The 17302-nt window shown below is 40.7% G+C and overlaps 1 long non-coding RNA gene across 11 annotated transcripts in view; it reads left to right on the top strand.

Annotated features, from left to right (window-relative positions):
- Positions 1–17302, top strand: part of LOC308611501 — a 272052-nt gene that overhangs the window by 152020 nt on the left and 102730 nt on the right. For 2 of the 11 annotated variants that reach the window (XR_014014920.1, XR_014014928.1), the window contains exon 1: positions 1808–3758. The exons of 1 other annotated variant lie outside the window; for it this stretch is intronic. This is a non-coding gene — a long non-coding RNA (uncharacterized lncRNA). Of the gene's footprint in view, positions 1–1775; positions 3759–17302 lie in introns of those variants that run through there. 8 more of the 11 variants (XR_014014921.1, XR_014014924.1, XR_014014925.1 and 5 more) reach the window with 8 other exon arrangements.

The following is a 17302-nucleotide window of genomic DNA, read 5'->3' as shown; positions in this document are numbered from 1 at the left end:
CATCTTCAAATGCCACTGAGGGTTCCTAGTGATGAACTTCCAAGTCTGAGGAACCTCCAAACTCATTTGGTGAACTTCCAAAATAAAAATTTCACTCAGCCACCCACGTGATCATAAAGAATAAATGAGTATCTCAGCCACTGTGTTTTCAAGTTAATTTCTTTTTTAAACAAGCCCCTAGCAACAAGATGCACCCGCACCAGGACAACCAGGGCCGCGCAAACAGCACCCACCACCTTGGAAGCTCCTGGGCCCTCCATGGGTAGGGGCTGCCTCAGAAGGGGGAAGGCATCTTGAAGGCATCCTGGACCCTCTCTGTGACCCCTGCCCGCCCCAAATCCCCGCCCCAGCTCCCATGTGCTCACAGCTCGGCTCTCGGCCACACTGACACCCATGAGAAGGACCTGAGCCCATATCAGCTCAAGACATGATGGCCCAAGAACAAGAAGGCCCGTTCATATCCAGCTGAATGTAATGAACACCTGCTGGGCCTTGGACGTGGAGGCCGCAGTAAGAACAGTGGCCCCTTCAGGTGACTCTCCAATAAAAGGAATCAGGGCTCCTCAGAGAAATGACTGATTCTAGGACTGGGGCAGGAAATACACAAAATGAGCCTGGAGCACCTTGTGGTACCAGAAAGTCAGGAAGTGTTAAACACACACACAAACATGCATGCTAAACACATATACACACAGATACACAGACACACACAAACTCACACACCCCAAAGGGAGTATGTCAAAGGAGCACAGGCGCCAAAAGCAAAAGCTCCCAATGGCCAAAGCTGGAACAATTCAAACAACAAAATAAAGTAGTATTGGATTATAACCCAAAGGATAAAATAGATATCCACGAGTCTATACTGATATAAATAAATATCAATAATTGAATAAATTAATATTTGGGGGGAAATAGACAACGCTGCGTGGAAGAATTCCAAATACTTTATGTACATACTCTGTCCTCAAGGAGGTGGATCATAACTCTCCACTCTTTGGGTTTGTGCTTCACATAGTGACTTCCTTCCAACAAGTGTAGTGTGGAAGGGGTGGAGGAGTGACTTTTCAGTGGAGAAATCTGAGACACGACCTCAGCCAGGTTATCAAGGTCAACATCAACAGTCAAATCACGTTGATAGCATGTACCCTTGATAAGATGTTATAAAAAAGGCACTTTATCTGGTTGTCCTCCCAATAAACCATAATCCCAGTCTTACCATGAGAAAAGCATTGGACAGTTTACATTAGTGAGGTATGCTACAAAACACTTGATCACTGCTCCTCAAAACCGTCAAGGTTGGGGCTTCCCTGGTGGCGCAGTGGTTGAGAGTCCACCTGCCAATGCAGGGGACACGGGTTCGAGCACTGGCCTGGGAAGATCCCACATGTCAGGGAGCAACTAAGCCCGTGAGCCACAACTACTGAGCCCATGTGCTGCAACTACGGAGGCCCAGGCGCCTACAGCCCGTGCTCCACAGCGAGAGAGGCCACTTCAATCAGAGGCCGGTGCACTGCAACGAAGAGTAACCCCCGCTCTCCGCAACTAGAGAAAGCCCGCGCGCAGCAACGAACACCCAACACAGCCAAAAATAAATAAATAAATAAATAAATAAATAAATAAATAAATAAAAAACTGTCAAGGTTATCAAAAACAAGAAAAGCCTGAGAAACTACCACAGCCCAGAGGAGCCTAAGGGGGCTTGATAACTAAATGTAATGTGGTGTCCTGGATGGAAGCCTGAAATGGAATTAAGGACACTAGGCAAAAGCCAAGGGAATCTGAATAAAGTACAGACTCTGGTTAATATTATTGTATTAATATTGGCTCATTAATTGTAAAAAAGGTACCACACTAGTGTACGGTGTCAATAATAGAGGAAATTGGGAATGAGATATATAAGAACTCTGTATTATCCCCTTAATTTTTCTGTATATCTAAAACCATTCTAAAATAGATATAGTCTATTAGATAAAACAAAAAAGGTAATGATGATTTGATTGTGACATCAGAGTAGTGATACTTTGAGATATCTATAAAACTGCCTTAGGAAATTGTCTGTGATATCTGCTGGGGATATAGTCACAGGTACTCCTAATATTATTGTGGTTTGTTGTCTGCATTTAGATTTAAAGGACATGCTAAATACTAAATTGCAGTTAGAGGTTAGTGAAATTAAAGATGTAATATTCCCATCCAGATTCCACATACACTTTGATACATATTAAGAATCCCCTGCTCTTTGGTGAGGTCTAATTTTATGAAAGTGAAACACAGAGAGATGAATTAGGTTGTTCCAGCTTTTAAAAAGCCCGCATTCTAGGGTCAAGAATTCTTACTGAGCCTTGTTGAAACTGTTTGCTACACTACCTCCTAATTTTGGAACTGCTAAACAGAGAGTTGGGAAGGCTTCCTAGAGTAAAAGTACTGCCTTGGCCTTGTGCAATTATACTGTTTAGGTTGCTGGACAAATCCAAGGATAAAACTGGCCTGGACCTAGTGATGGGCAATTCCAAAAGCAAGCTGAATGTGAGAAGTTCACTCACAGAGAACCCTAGTGTCAAAGAGCCTCTCTACTTGGGAATGGCTCAACACTGGGAAAATAAACCCTGGTTCAGCTGTAAAGAGAGCACATCCTTGGCCTTTTTTCCCCCTTAAATCCGGAAACTGATGATCTGGTCAGCTTAGGAGAGGGACGGAGGGAAGGAGGGAGGGAGGAAGATGAGAGAGAGAGAGAAACCTGTTAAGAGCTGGTGCCAATTTAAAGAGAGAAGGAAAGGGCTTATTATATACGTATATGCTAATATGATTCTTAAAGCCAATTCTGATCAATCCTTCGGGAAAGAAAGAGATGCAGCCATCTGTTAATGTGGCTTCAGCTTCTTTGTTTTCAAATGTTACAGCTGTCACCAGACCAGCCATTCCACTTGGGGCGAGGCCAGGGGGTTAGAGGGGGAACATCTGTCCACTAAGGACACCACTAAACAGCAACAAAATCTTGGGGCGACCCCTCTCTCTTTCCTCGAGTGCTTTCGCTAGCCGGTCCTACTTCCCCACTCCTTTGGGAGTTTCCTGTTTCATTACGTAGGCAAGAGGGCGAGAGGTCCCAGCTTTCCTAATTGTGAGTGGTTTGGCTGGGTGTGTACGTGCGAGTAACTGTGTGTGTGTGGGGGGGGAAGTGGAGCTCGCTACAAGGGGCTTAGAAAAACTAGTCGCCAATTTAAAATATTTTCGGAGTGTTTGAATGATATCTTAAGAGCTAATCCCACTCTCAAATTCAGCGAAATGAACAATACAGATAAGGAAGATGAAGAGGGTGGAAAACCCACACAGCGGAATGGAGCCGTCCATGCCGCGGGAGTGACAGGGGAGCGCTCAGAGGAAAGGCGCTCTGCAGGGAAAGTCACTCTGGCTCTTCTCTCTCGGTCCACCAGCCGGCGACGCTTCTTCTGTAAAAGCATTCCTAGAAAATAACCCTACAACCGGGAAGGGTAGCGATCGTTGAGCGCAGTTCCCAGGAGCCGGTGCCCGCAGCCGGGAGAGGCCCCTCTCCCCCCGCGGCTGGCGCGGAATGTGGCGATCCGGCCAGGGGCGGGGGATGACTTCCGGCGGCCGGAGCTCAGCGCCGGGAGCAGCTGCTGCAGCTGGCAGGTGGGGTGGGGGCCGGCCGAGCTGACCACACACAGACCCGGCGCGGCGGCACTGCGGCCCCGGGGCAGCCGGCGCCGGGGACATGCGCTGATTCGATCCCTCCGCAGAAGGTAAGCAGCCCGGCTATTATTAGCCTCGGCCACACTGCGCGGTGCTTTCTGCTTGGTTAGTAATGGGGTTTGTAATACAGAGGGAAGAAGGGGAATATCCCTGCCGCCTTCTGCAATGGGAAAAGGAGCAACAACTGAAATTGAAATGTTAATCAGCCAAGTGCTTGAGATTATTGGAGGAGCGGTGTTACTGGGCAAACAAAGAAGGCGGTCAGCCTCTGTAATCTTAAGATAATCAACCATTGCTGTGCTACACTCGCTTAGATATTGAAGAGGATTCCGAATGTAAAATAATTTGAGTTGCACTTTTACGTTGCTACCTTCAACCTTCGCTTGGTTAATTTGTGGTTTACGAGCAGCAGGTTCTTGTCAGCAGCCTGGAGAAGTAATCGGAAATCTTCCTTCTCCTTTTGCGTTCCTCAGCCTCCTCCCTTTCCAGTTATCAGAATGGGTCTGCACATTTCAACGTCAAACATCCACTTCAATACTGAACCTTTAGAAAGAATCTCAAATTAGAGGAGAAATTTACCTCCTGGAGTTCAGCTTGGGTTGAGCAGCACTTGTCCCCACTTCTCCCTTCATTTACCATCTTCTCTTGTCAATCATCTCACTGATCCCCCCCCGCCCCGGGGATGCTGTGCTCATTAACAAACCAGCTCTTGTCAGCTCCTGTCCACCACCTGTGTTCCGTGACTGATTTTTCAAGGACCCAGAAAGGGCATTGCCTTATACCACGTTTGGACTGTTATCTGTGTCCTTCCCCAAAATGCATGGCATGAAAAATCCTTTAAGCCCAGTACCAATATGGTTTCCGATAACTCCCTTCATTGTAGTCACTGCAGCTACCAGATGGGTTTCAAGGACAGCAGAATCTATTGGGGTGTGAGAAAGAGGGCTCTACCTACATATTTTGTGCATAAGAATAGGTGGAAGTAGAAATGCAAATGTCAGTCTATCCCGTTTTTCTTGAAGGTTTTTTAGTCCAGCTAGGTTGTGAGACACCTAGCTGGGTAGGGTATGGGGCAAGTCCTCCTGCAAAAGCAAGCAGTGTGTTTGTCCTAGGATTCCCCCAATAACCTCAAAAGAGTTTCCAGAGAGACTTTTCCCACAGGCAGTCAGAAAGCCAGGGGAGGTGGCCAAGGTAAACCTCAGGTTATTTGGGCATCCTCAAGTTAGTCTCCCCTTTTAGGGGTTCTGACCTAGGATTTCCCCACAAACGCTTTGCTCCTGAGCTCAAGTACCCATTCTTGTTGCTCACCTAGGGATGTACAATTGAATGATATTCTGTGAAATGGTGAAGATTGCTATGGTGGGGATTGCAAATGTGCCACTTCACCAACAGAGAACAGTTGTAATAAGCCAGACTGTGTGGTGTCTGTGTGCCAATATTCCATTTAAAAAGAGATTTGTTATCTTTAAATCTGAAATTAAAGAGACAGTTTGACTCAAAAGGCCATGGATTTTATTTTAAGAAATTAAAATAGGAGATCAATAAAAAAGAGGGCCAGGGTTTATAGCTAAACTTCTTACTTTTTTTTTTTTTGTTTTTGGTACACGGGCCTCTCACTGTTGTGGCCTCTCCCGTTGCGGAGCACAGGCTCCGGACGCGCAGGTTCAGCGGCCATGGCTCACGGGCCCAGTCGCTCCGCGGCATGTGGGATTTCCCCGGACTGGGGCACGAACCCGTGTCCCCTGCATCGGCAGACGGACTCTCAACCACTGCGCCACCAGGGAAGCCCCTTACCTTCTTTTTTAAATATTGCTTTAGAACAAGATACTGGTTCTGAAAAATCATGTTACTTCTATTATATATCGTTATTGTTTTTCTGATTACAAATTCTCTATTTATAAATACACTTTGGAAAGACTTGAGTTGGTTTCTTTGTCTCTATCTTCAGTATATGAGGCAGAAGGAGTGGAGGCAGGTGGGCAAATCCCACTCCAAATGGCCCACTCAGAGAACTGTTCCCCAGACCATGCAAAGCTCTGGACCGAAATTGTTTTGGCTGGTTGTTATTATTATCTTTAAATGTGGTTTGGGTTTGAAATATTAAATTTTCAATATTCTAAAATTTTGACTCAGGCACACCAAGTAAAAGAGAGAACAAAGAACAAGAATAGCAAAACTATTTTCCACCTTTCTTACCTAATTGTAAAATATTTAATTATATGAATAATTATTCTGAATAATAAGTGAAAAACATTAAAATAATAATTCATTTTTAAGAAAGTAGCCCAAGGTTTATGAAATACAGGTTAGTGCAATTGATCTTAAGTACAGTAAAAATTTCTGTAATTTTAAAAGGTGTTTTTATGTTGAGTATTAGTACATGAAAATATGCTAATGATGGTTAGAAATTGAAATGTCTGTTACTTGGTTTCTGAAGAAACTGAATTCTTTGGCAAGAAATGGGTCAGGATTAGGGGACTGGAGCCGCCAAAGCCGGCATCATACCTGCCAGTGATTTTATAGGTGAGATGAATGCATTAAGTTATGGATTAGGGTTGGAGAAGCCTTCTGGGGAAGAAAGAAAACAAGATAGAAAATAGAATTTGTTATTTTAGTGCAACTAAGATAATTAAATTTAAGTTATTTCTGAGTTTGGACTTTGTTATATTTCAACAATTTCTGAGGAAAGTTTCTAAATTCAAAGCCCTAGGTAGAAATAGTTGTATGATTTCCTATCCGAAACTGATTTATGACTCTATTTCCTTTGTTAAAAACGTTTCCCAGAGAAAGGCAAAATTAATTGCCCGGTGTTAAGGAGGAGGAGTAATACCAAATAGAAGGATGTACGCTATTAGTTGCTAAATGAACTGTGGGAACTTTTTTGTAGATTTGACAAGATAGAATTGAAATCAATCTGTTGCTTTCCAATCACGTAAAAAAAAAAAATTTAGTCTGGTGGGTGGTCGGTGTTATCAGTAATTTAAGACTTGAGTACCGATTTAGGATTCAAAGTTGCCTCTCCTTACAAAAGGCATTTTCTGGTGCTGCATTACTGCCATTAGCTACAATTGAAAGAGACTTATCCTGAGATTTTGAAAAACAGAAAAAGAAATAGTAGAATTAATAAGGCTTTGCCTCCACTGAGAATGGGTAGAAAAAGTGCTATTTTGAAAGTTATCAATGGCCTCTTAATTGCCAGATTTCTGCGCTGTTTCAACCTGCTCTTTATGTCTTTATTTTTAAGTTCTCTTCTAAGTTCTTTTTTAAAATTTTTACTGCTTAGTGTTTTATTCACTAAAATAGCATTTTTAATTGAAGTAGAGTTGATGTGTAATATTATATAAGTTACAGGTGTAAAATATAGTGACTCACAATGTTTAAAGGTTATACTCCATTTATAGTTATTATAAAATATTGGCTATATTTTCTGTGCTATGCAATATATCCTTATAGCTCATTTTATAATAATAGTTTGTACCTCCTAATCTCCTATCCCTATATTGTTCTTTTTTTTAAATTAAATACTTGTGTTCAAAAGTATTATTAATAAGTAATATATAAAGAGATATCTCTTTATCTAGTTTCTCAGTAATCCCCTTAAATTACCTCATGACCAGCCTAGAACAAGTGCTGTTTATTTCTAGTTTGTGCCTCATGATATCACGACTATATGTCTTCATTTGTTCCTTTCACTCACCCTGCTACACGTTGAAACCTTGCTCACAGCATACACTGCCTCTTCCATGAACCCTTCCCCATACCCACCTTCCTTCTCATTTCAGATGTGTTTCTCCCTTGTCTAAATTCCTATGGCACTTTCTATTTTGGTCTATCCTTTAGTTTGAACATGATTTGCTGTTGTAAAATAACCCTAGAGAGCAGAGTCTTTGACTAACAACTTTGTATTACCTGCAACTCATAATACAGTGCCTAGCTATGTATATGCAAAGTAGATGTTCAGCAGTTTGATGTTAGTGAAGAAATTAGCTATTATTTTCCAGGGGTGTATATCCACCTACTCTGATATCCAAGTTAGGCTCTAAATAATGTGTGCAAGTACGTTTTAGTTTAAAATCCCTATATAATAATATAGTGAAAGTACATTCAAACAGTTATATTCAACAAAAGTTATTGTGAGCTTACATGCCCTTAAGTGGATATTGGCTCATCCGTATCAAAAAGCATAGTAAGCATTACAAAAGAAAACTTCAAAGAAGACATTGTACCAGCTTTCAGTATGCTTTCATTCTACTGAAAACAAGTAAGCAGGGGAAGATGTCTTGCATAAGTAAGTACTAGTCTTAAAGCGCTCTGCTAGGTACTTTCATCTATGGTGTATAATTTCATCCTTCTACTATATGCTAATTTTACGCTGAGACTCAGAGATCTTACCTAAATGGCAGAGATTCTTTCCACATTCACATGCTGTTCTTTGAAGTGTTAACGAGTGAAGGAAAACTATAAAACATAATCAGAGTAGTTTAAAATGGTTTTGTGATCAGGCTTTCCAGTGCTTTTTAAACTTTTGGGTCTTAACATCCCCTTTACTAATTCAATAAAGGCTATGCATCCACTCCCCAAGTACATACACAACACACACACACAGAATTTTGCCTGTAATTGCAGGTGTTTGCGGACCTAATACAGCCCTCCTTTGCAAATGCTTTAAGGACATCTACGCTGGGCTCAGTTTTTCTTTTTGCTTGTTCTATGCTTAATATTTATTTTTGCACCTATTAAAATTAAACAAATTGTTATCTGTTATAGTTGAGGTATAAACCTAAGCAGCTTCGTACTTTACAACTTTTCTTTTTGCATTTTTGTATTCTGTCCTTCTCTCTCACACGAACACACACATTTATATAAATGAGATCAAATAATACTTTTCTGTGAAGAGAATGCTTAGAATTTATTCTTAACAATTTTTCTATATATCACACGTCAGTGTTAGCTATAGTCATCATGTTGTACATTATGTCCATAGTATGTATTTATCTTACAATTGGAAGCTTGTACCTTTGACCGTCTTCCTCCAATTTCCCCTCCCCTGACCCTCTGTCTCCTGTAACCACAGGTCTGATCTCTTTTTCTATGATTGTTTTCTTTTTTTCTAGATTCCACACATAAGTGAGATCATATAGTGTTTGCCTTTCTTTCTCTGACTTATTTAACTTAGCATAAAGCCTTCAAGGTCCATTTCTGTTGTCTCAACTGGTAGCATTTCTTTGTTTTCTTACAGATGAATAATATTTCAGTGTGTGTGTGTGTGTATACCTATAATATGTATATACCTATAAATATATAAAACAACCTCTTTACCCATTTGTCCATCAATGGGCACTTAGATTGTTTCCATGTCTTGGCTATTATAAATAATGCTGCTATGAACATGGGGGTGCAGATATCTTTTTGAGTTAGTGTTTTCATTTTCTTTGGATATATTCCTAGAAGTGGAGTTGCTAGATATATGTAGTTCTAGTGTTAATTTTTGAGGATCCTCCATACTGTTTTCCATACTGGCTTTACCAATTTACAATCCCACCAACAGCACAAGAGTTCCCTTTTCTCCACATCCTCATGAGCATTTGTTATCTTTTGACATTTTTGAGGATGACTGTTCTAACAGGTGTGAAGTAATATCTCAATGTGTTTTTTTTTTTTTTTTTTTTTTTTTTTTTTGCGGTACGCGGGCCTCTCACTGCTGTGGCCTCTCCCGTTGCGGAGCACAGGCTCCGGATGCGCAGGCTCAGCGGCCATGGCTCACGGGCCCAGCCGCTCCGCGGCACGCGGGATCCTCCCAGAGCGGGGCACGAACCCGTGTCCCCTGCATCGGCAGGCGGACTCTCAACCACTGTGCCACCAGGGAAGCCCTGCTCATTTTTTTAATTGGGTAATTTTTTTTTTTTTTGCTATTGATTTGTATGAATTTTAAATTTATTTTGGATATTAACCATTATCAGATATATGGTTTACAAATATGTTTTTCCCATTCTGTAGGTTGTCTTTTCAATCAGTTTGTTGATTTGTTTTTGTTTTTGTTTGCTGTGCAGAAGCTTTTTAGTTTGATGTAGTTCCATTTGTTTATTTTTTATTTTATCGTTTGTGTTTTCAGTGTCATATCCAAAAAGTCATTACCAAACCCATGTAATGAGCTTTATTCCTATGTTTTCTTCTGGCAGTTGCATAGTTTCAGGTCTTACATTTGAGTCTTGAATCCAATTCAAGTTAGTTTTGTGAGTGGTATAAGATATTGGTCCAATTTCATTCTTTTACATGTGAATATCCAATTATCCCAGGGTTCCCTTGTATGTAACTTCTCTCTTTTCTCTTGCTGGTCTTAAAATTCTTTCTTTGTTTTTGACTTTTGATGATTTAATTGCAATGTGTCTCAGAGTAGCCCTATTTGAGTTCAACCTGTTTGGGCTTGTTTGGGCTTCATGGATATGGATGTCCATTTCTCATCCTAGGTTTGGGAAGGTTTCATCCATTATTGCTTTAAATATACTTTTTTTCCCTTTCTCTCTCTCTTTTCTTTTTCTGGAATTCCCATAACATGAACATTGTTTACTTTATTGTGTCCCATAATTTCCATAGGCTTTCTTCACTCTTTTTATTCTTTTCCTTTTTGTTCCTTTCACTGGGTAATTTCTAAAGTTCTATCCTCCAGTTTGCTGATTCTTTCTTCTGCATGGTCGAATCTACCTTTGAAACTTTCTATTGACTTCTTCAGTTCAGTTATTGTATTTTTAAAATCTAGTGCTCCTGTTTTTTTGATGTTGCTATTTCCTTGTCAAACTTCTTGTCTTGTTCATGCATTGTTTTCCTAATTTCACTTAGCTGTCTGTGCTTTCTTGTAGTTCACTAAACTTCCTTAGGAGTATTATTCTGAATTTTTTGCCAGTTCATAGATATTCTTTTTTTTTTTTTTTTTTTTTTTTTTTTTTGCAGTGTGTGGGCCTCTCGCTGTTGTGGCCTCTCCCGTTGCGGAGCACAGGCTCCGGACGTGCAGGCTCAGCGGCCATGGCTCACGGGCCCAGCCCGCTCTGCGGCATGTGGGATCCTCCCGGACCAGGGTACGAACCCGCGTCCCCTGCATCGGCAGGCGGACTCTCAACCACTGCGCCACCAGGGAAGCCCAGATCTTCATATTTTTAAGGTCAGTTATTGGAGTTTTATTACTTTCCTTTGGTGGTGTCATATTTGCCTAATTTTTGTGATCCTTGATTCCTTACATTGGTATCTGCATATGTGAATAATTGGGCTCTTCCTCCAGACTTTACTGGGTATTATATTCAGTAGTAGTAGTACATGGGGCTATGAATTAGTTTCCTGGCAGAGAATCAGAGCTTGTATAGGACCTGGCTCTGGACAGGACCCAGAGCCTGTATAGTTCATTGTTTGGGAACCCAAATCAGGCCAGAGTGTGCACTTAATTCCCTGGTCAGGTGAGGGCACTGGTTTTGCCCTGCAGATGGTGGAGGCTGTGTTGTCTGTTCAAGTGCCACTGTATCTAGGGCTGTTTAATGGGCTGTACATCTTCCCATGTTCTCTGGTTAGGTTCCCCAGTTGGACATGCTGAAGGCTGTATTCAGTGATGAGTAGGGCTATGAATTAGATTTCCTGCCTGGGTGCAGCAGGAGAAGCAGCTCTAAAGCCAGTAAAGCTCTTTGTTGTCTTAACTCAAGCTGATCCATACTCCACGTTCTGTGGCTGAACAAGGCCACTGGCTTGGCTTTGCAGACTATCAGCTCTGCCTATACCCTTCTCTAGGTTTGAGCACTGCTGGGCCGCACAGTTTCTAGGAGTTGTCACCAATCCTTCTAGTCAGATGGGCCAGGAAGACACTCTCCACAGCAGATGGGATGGGACTAGTCCCAGTTCCTTTGCCTGGGTGGGATGAGGAGGGGCCGCCCCAGGCTACTCTTAATTTCTCAAACAGGCTCCCCAGTTGGGAGGAGCTGGGAGCTCCTCTCAGCCTTGGATATGAATTAATCTCCGTGCCTGTGCATGGTACCGGATCCCTCCACACTTGATACTGGCTCTGCTTTGTACCAGAGCCAGTGATGAGCTCTGGCTGCCTGCCTCTTGGCTGGAGCACGACTGGGCCAAATAGCTTCCAGGATTTATTGCCAGCCCTTTTGGTCAGATGGCCAGAAGACACTGTCCACAGTGGGTGGGCTGTGACTCTGCTCTTTCCCTGGGTATGGTCAAACCAGGTTCAAGGGCCAGATGCGTATCAGGTGGATCTGTACCCTGAGTTCCCTGGTTGTAGTGCCCCGCCAACCTGGCTCTGTAGATAAGCAAAGATGCCCGTTGTGATCCCTACTTGGGCACTGCAGGTATGAATTCCATCTGTCACAATCCATGTGCTGGCTGTTGCATGCCCCTTCCCCCTTCATCACAGTCCAACTTTTAGTGGTCAAACCCTGCAGATTCCCCTGCAATCCCAGTGGAGCAGATTAGAGCAGTGGCTCCCACAAAGCAACCCCAATGCTAGTGGTGGTGCTTGCTGTCCCCCGGTTCTCTTCTCCTACTGGAGGAACCAGAGGTTCACGGGAGACCTCACCCATGGTGCTCCACTGGCCTGGGGGAGGGGCAGTGTGGTCAACATGTAGCTCCTTCTCTCACCCTTCTAATGCAGTCTGTCTTGGTCTCTGTGGTGCACGGGGGTGCTTCAGCCTCACCTCCATGTTCTAGGATTCTCTCAAATAGTGTCCTGTTTCCAAATAATTGTTAGTTGTTCCTCCTGTGGGGGACGCGGAGCCAGGAATGACCTTGGTGATGTCACCCCACTCTGGGCTTACTTTGACAATATGTGTGTCCTTTATAGCCCAGACATTTCTGGTACTTGAAATGAGGTTCTCCTTTTATTGTTCTCCCTGCTTTAGGACCTAAAATGGGAGCTCTTCCTTAGCACTGGCACAAAGGCTGCTGAGATGACTAGGAAGCAAGTGCCAAGGAGGATAGTGAATCAAAGAACCTTGATTCATGGAAAAGGAATCCCAGAAGGAGCTCTAAACATTACACACTCCAAAGGATTTATTCAGGGTTTTCCAATCGAAATCATTTTTACAAAAAAGAAACAGTTCTCAGACTTCGAGTAGTATACTGCCAAGTATGTGGAAGAACATTGCCAGCAGTTGAGTGGTGTGGTCTGCTTTGAAATATATTCAGTTTTCTTAGGATGGACATATGTCTACTTCAAAGTTACTATTTCTTTCTAGTAATGCTGTCTACAGTAATATATTTGCTTTTGCCAAGTTAAGAAAACAATGACATCCCTCCCAGGTTCTAAAACAATTACCAGCATAAAAATACATTAAAAATTTTCGCTGATACTTAAGGAAACCAGTACTAGCTAGCATTCCTACTGATGCTAGTATTCAAAGAGAGGCGTGACAAAACCATTAATCTGGAAAACACCGGGTTGGAAAGATGGAGAGAAAGAACTCAAGAGGACTACTTAAGCTGTTGCTTTCTTTACATGTCCCCAAATATGATAATAACCATGTAAGCTCCTAAAATAAGTGCAATTTTATGCAAACTTCATAGTATGCCTAGTAGGAGGTAAATTTTTACTTTACTTTATAGTATATTTTTATTTTGGTAAAATGTCCCATAATGTAAAATTTACCATTTTAACCATTTTTAAGTGTATCATTTATTGGTATTAAGTACATTCACAATGTTGAGCAACCATTACCATTATCCATTTTAAGAGCTTTCTTATTATCCCAAACAGAAACTGTACGCACTAAACAATAACCCCTTATTTCTCCCCTCCCCTTAGCCTCTGGTTAACTCTATTCTATTTTCTGGGTTTATAATTTGCCTATTCTAACTACCTCATATAAGTGGAATCATACAATAGTTGTCCTTTTGTGTCTGGCTTCTTTCACTTAACATAATGTTTTCAAAGTTTATGCATGTTATAGCACGTAGCAGCATTTCATTCCTTTTTAAAGCCATACAATGTATAGTGATTTTTAGTTGCAAAACACTTTTAGTACATTGTGTTTCTATTATATTAATGATATCTAGCATATATCACTACCATATTGCCTTTAGTAGATGCCCAGTAATGTGTACTATGAGTGAGCCATAATTTCATTCAGTCAAAACCCATTGATAAACATTTATTAAGTTCCAAACAGTTTTATGATTTCAAGAAATGTGGTAATGGACATAGAGGTTCATGTCTTTATGCACTGGAGCCTTTACTTTTGGTGGAAGAATTCTTGGAGTGGCATGGAATGGTATTTTGGGGTCAGAGATTATGCAGAAACATTTATAATTTGAATACATACATTGACTATAAAAACCATCAACTTCTTCAACAGATAATATTCCTGTATTTTATGTAACCATTTATGACTATCTTAAAAATGAATGCAAGTAATATAAGGGAATCCACTTAATGTGATTTGAGCAAGGAAACATTCTCACTTTTTTCATTTCTAGTTCATGGAAGAAAATTCCTATACACAAGTATTGAAATATTTCAAGTCTCTGGATCACACATTTCATCATTTCAAAAATATTACAGAGTACATCACGGATGTCAGTCAAGTCTTGTAACAACAGTGTAGAAAACTAGTAACATTTATAGCTAGTTTTTTTTTAAGCTTCAGCAATGGATCAATTCTCTCCAGCCTAATCTGTAATTTTAATTAGATTAATTTTTAAAATAAAAAAGATTAATTTTTAATTTAAAAGTATTTTTAGTTCATATTTATGTACCTGCATTATGGTAAATCTTTTATTTGGTTGTATTTTTTCTTAGTTTCTCTTTAGAGTATCTTTTAAAATTTATTTTTAAACAGAATAATTAAAGCCCAAAGATGAGAATGTCTCATTTAGGCTAAACTAAAGAATGTTGGAATAGCTGAAGTATGAACACAATTGGCACAACTTTTCACTACCCTCCTTAGAAGAAGACTGTTTTGATTTGCATGGTCCAAGAAAGGAGAGACAGATAACTTGCTGGGGATTGCATCCTGCTTTACTTAAATTAGACATTAACAGGCTAAAAGGGCAAGGATGAAGCAACATGTTTCTAACATATTTTTGAAAAGCTACTTAAAGGTGAAGGGTGGCGAGCACACAGACAGACACACCCTAGACATTTCACTACAGTATTTTAAGGTATGCCTTTTCTTTGGTTGATAGGGATGGAGGGACCTATGAATGAACATTTCTCCTATTTACTTTTGTCTTTATTGCTGTCTCATCAAACCCTCATTAAAAAACAGACATAAAACAAATAAGCATTCTGACTTTTGCCGAATAAGCAACAACAAGCTCACATCTTAAACAATGGACTGCAATGGCTATGAGACTGAGGATCCTTGGTCATTGCAACAGTAGCAGCAACACAACCTGCTTTGTTCCTTCTGTTGTATACTGCAGGATCTGAGTATATATCGAGAAGTCAGTGATACCTTTAGTGCCATTTCTTACACTCCTCTCCATGATCTTTCACACTCAGGTTCTCTGGTCATCTCAATGGAGTGAAAAACCACCAGGATGCTAATACCCTCTATCCATTCACACAACTTAATGCTTCTGACACTTGCAGAAATAATGTTGAATCTGAATTGGTGGTACCCAATAAGAGTCACTAAGAATAATCCGTCAGACTCACCAAATCCAAATTCAGATTTAAAGGCCATCAAATTTTAAAGATAACGAAGATTTTAAGATTTCAATATTTGTTATATATATGGTCATATGTAAAAATTTAGAAAAGTAAAATTACATGTATAGGTTTTTAATTATAAGCTATATTCACTGGAGAATTAATGCATTTTTAAAAGAATTCATTCTGAAAAGATTACATTAGCACTTTTTTTAAACCACTACCCTCAAAAATAAATTGTGACAAATCATTGTTCACCCAAGTTTATGTCTCGTCTCAAGGAAGTGAGTTGTTCTTGGGGAAATTGCTTTCATCTAATTTGTGCTTTTCTGCAGTGGATCAAGCTGAAATGAAATGGGGCTGACATTCTTAACTATTATTACGCGCCCACATTTACCAGAATTACCTAGTGATCAGTACCGAAGAGTTTTATAATAAATAAATATGTATGTACTGAGAGTCTCCACTGATAAAAGTTAGTTGAGACATGGCTGGTGATCCCGTAGAAGAGATACCTAGCTTATATTTCTTACATCATCTCCCTAGGAGAAAGCAATCCAGGATTGCAAAGCAAGGCATGAGACAGTAGCATTTGGTGTCTTCTATAACTGTTTAGAGTTCTAGGGAGCTCATTGGTATTATATATTATGGTAAGCACTCAAATGTAAACTGTGACTTGAAAATAGTAAAATATCCAGACCGGAAAAATTCCTGCAACTTAAATGGTCAGTTTGGTATTTGGCTTTATTATAGGCATTTGCAAGATATTTATTAAACAACCAAATGAACCAATACCAGTTAATTTTGAAAACTGCCTTCCTAATACAGAAGAATTGGTATTCTACACAAGTTCCTTGTGACTATTTTTGTAGGTGTGGTGGGAATGAATTATGGATGGTACTACCCTTTCTCCTGTTTCTTGTCTGAGGTTTTGGTAAGGTGCAAGTTAGAGGTGATGGACCTTAAAGTTTGAGCAGTTCAAGACACGGAACCAGTAAGTCAGAAAGAGAAAGACAAATACCGTATGCTAACACATATATATGGAATCTAAGAAAAAAAAATGTCATGAAGAACTTAGGGGTAAGACGGGAATAAAGACACAGACCTACTAGAGAATGGCCTTGAGGATATGGAGAGGGAGAAGGGTAAGCTGTGACAAAGTAAGAGAGTGGCATGGACATATATACCAAACGTAAAATAGATAGCTAGTGGGAAGCAGCCGCATAGCACAGGGAGATCAGCTCAGTGCTTTGTGACCACCTAGAGGGGTGGGATAGGGAGGGTGGGAGGGAGGGAGATGCAAGAGGGAAGAGATATGGGAACATATGTATAACTGATTCATTTTGTTATAAAGCAGAAACTAACACACCATTGTAAAGCAATTGTATTCCAACAAAGATGAAAAAAAAAACAGTGAGTAGAATTCGAATAAGTACTAGTAGATATAAAAATAATAAAAAAGAAATTTTGGCAATAAAATAAATAAATAAATAAACACACTCAACCAAGCACAGTCCATTTTCCCAGGACAAGAAAACATATGACATTCTTCTTCTTTTTTTTGGTTTTTGTTTTGTTTTGTTTGCAGTACGCGGGCCTTTCACTGTTGTGGCCTCTCCCGTTGTGGAGCACAGGCTCCGGACTCGCAGGCCCAGCGGCCATGGCTCACGGGCCCAGCCGCTCCGTGGCACGTGGGATCCTCCCGGACCGGGGCACGAACCCATATCCCCTGCATCGGCAGGCGGACCCTCAACCACTGGCGCCACCAGGGAAGCCCCCCATTACTCTTCTTTTTTCAACCACAATGGATTTGAACTTTTAGAAAATTGAAAATGCAAGATACGGATTTTATTTTTTTTAAGTAATTTATTTATTTATTTATTTCTGGTGGTGTTGGTTCTTCGTTGCTGTGCATGGGCTTTGTCTAGTTGTGGGGAGCGGGGGCTACTCTTCATT

Source organism: Mesoplodon bidens (assembly GCF_964165515.1).
Source record: "Mesoplodon bidens genome assembly, contig: HAP1_SCAFFOLD_120, whole genome shotgun sequence".
Lineage (NCBI taxonomy): Eukaryota > Metazoa > Chordata > Mammalia > Artiodactyla > Ziphiidae > Mesoplodon > Mesoplodon bidens.
The sequence above is the reverse complement of the archived record's forward strand: the minus strand, read 5'-3'. Positions and strand labels throughout refer to the sequence as shown.